This window comes from Rhincodon typus, chromosome 3 (assembly GCF_021869965.1).
Source record: "Rhincodon typus isolate 14 chromosome 3, sRhiTyp1.1, whole genome shotgun sequence".
In the NCBI taxonomy this organism is placed as follows: domain Eukaryota; kingdom Metazoa; phylum Chordata; class Chondrichthyes; order Orectolobiformes; family Rhincodontidae; genus Rhincodon; species Rhincodon typus.
Genome location: NC_063334.1, coordinates 27,005,731 through 27,008,120, shown reverse-complemented (window position 1 = coordinate 27,008,120; position 2,390 = coordinate 27,005,731).

Genomic DNA, 2,390 nt, shown 5'->3' with positions numbered 1-2,390 from the left:
TAACTCCCCACCTACACTCACCTTTACTGGCTCCATCCCCGCCTCTTCGACCTGTTTGTTTCCTCTCCACCTATCCTCTCCTCTATCCATCTTCTATCCGCCTCCCCCTCTCTCCCTATTTATTTCAGAACCCCCTTCCCCTCCCCCTTTTCTGATGAAGGGTCTAGGCCCGAAACGTCAGCCTCTCTGCTCCTATGATGCTGCTTGGCCTGCTGTGTTCATCCAGCCCTGCACCTTGTTGTCTCGGATTCTCCAGCATCTGCAGTTCCTACTACCTCTGATACAATTCTCAATGCTTGGTTGAGATGATAATTTGAGACCGCCATCTACCCTTCTATTAAATATTCAATAACCACTATTTTGGGCAAAAGCAAGGGAGTTCGCTCCAGTGTTCTCACCAATATTTATCTGTCTACTAACGTCACTGTGAAAGATATAGGGATGGGCAAGAAATGCTGGCCAGCCAGCGACGCCCACATCCCACAAAATGAATAGAAAAGAATGGAAATCTGGTCAGTGCTGTTTATGGAACTTGGATGAGTGCATTAATGAGAACCCTGGGATACAACAATCAGATGGAGAAGTGTAGTTCAGATGGAAGATCAGTCAGGACCTTATTGAGTAGCAAAGCAAGCTTGAGGGGGCAGGTGACCTATTCTTGCTTCTATTTCTTAGACCATAAGAGATGAGTACCTCGATGAGTACCTCATTGGCTGTGAACTAATTGGGATAAATTGGGTTGTGAAACAATACTACATAATAAAATAAGAATTGGAATAGGAGTAGGTCTTTCGGCCCCTTGAGCCTGGTATGCCCATCATTAAGGTCATGACTGATCTGACTGTGGGCTTAACTCCATCTTTCTGGCTCCCTTGTCTATCAAAAATCTGTCTAACTCAGCCTTGAATATATTGAATAATCCAACCTTCACGGCTGTCTGGGGAAGAGACGTTTAAACACGAACAACAGTCAGAGAGAAGTAATTTATCCTCATCTCTGTCTTAATTGTGAGACCCCTGGTTTTTGAAACTGTGCTGTCTAGTTCTAGATTCTGTCATCAGGGGAAACATCCCTTCAACACCCACATTGACATGTCTACCCAGAAAATGCACATCGTTCCATTCTTTCAGCAAGGTTAGCAAGCAACATGATTATGGCCTAACGTTCTTTGGGTCTGTTGTAAGGCATCTTCTCTGCTGTCAGCGTGCATCACAGAGAGCGGATGAGATTCTGAAGAAGGGTCCCAACCTGGAACATCAACTTCCCTGTTCCTCTGACGCTGCCTGGCCTGCTGTGCTCCTCCAGCTCTACACAGTGTTGTCTCTGACTCCAGCATCAGCAGTTCTTACTATCTCTGGGGAAAATTCATGTCTTTTGGGTTCACTGTCTTTAGGGGCCAGCTGTGGATTAGCAGGTAGTGCGCTCCCATCTAAGTCAGAAGGTGTGGATTTAAGTCCTGTTCAAAAGACTTACATGCCAAAATCTAGGCAGACTCTTGCACTGTGCTATCTTGAAGATAAACAGGAAAGGACTCTTAGCTGTCCTGGACAACATTTGTCCCTCAATTAATATTGTTAAGAAAAAAAGAGCATCTGCTCAATACCAGTTTACTGTTTGTTAGAGCCTCTTGTGCACAACTTGGTTGCTTCTTTTCCTATATGGCCGCAGTAACTGCAATTGAAAAGTACTTGCTTACCTGTAAAGCTCTTTGAGATTCCTGCAGTTATGAAAAGTGCTGTATAAAAGCAAGTCTTTTCTTGTTAAATGAGAATATGCGTTTAGGGCCTACTATTTGAATTTACTGAACATTTTTTCAATTAATCAAGAAATAGACCTTTCTTACAGCCAAAAATGTCATAAAATGGGAACCGTATGTGAATTAATGCCACTCATTCCCCTAAAATAACACTGTCAACTCATAAGGATGTATTCTTGCAAAATACTCTGAATGAGATCACATATTTAAATGAATAATTGTGTTGAATCTGTAAAATGGCTGTTTCATATTGCTTTCATTATAAATTATTAGATTGCTTAAGAAAATGTCTTGCTACATGAGCATAAGGAGAATTGAAAGGATTTCAGCTGCATGTTATGTATGACCCACTATTACTTGGAGCACTGCATGTTCTTGGCAGGTCAGCACACACACTTCTCATGCAAAATAAATTCTTCAAATCAAAACAACTAACAATTTCTTCAATTTGGATGGTTTGTGGAACCTACAATTGCCCCAGTCTTCCCTTCTACCCTGGTTCCAGGTGCCGAGTAGGTCTAAAGCAAATACATTTTGTATCTACAGCCTTTAATATAGATAAGTATCCCAAGGCACATCACAGAAGTGTGTTTAAATAAATTGAGACTGAACAACGTAAGGAGATGTTAAGACC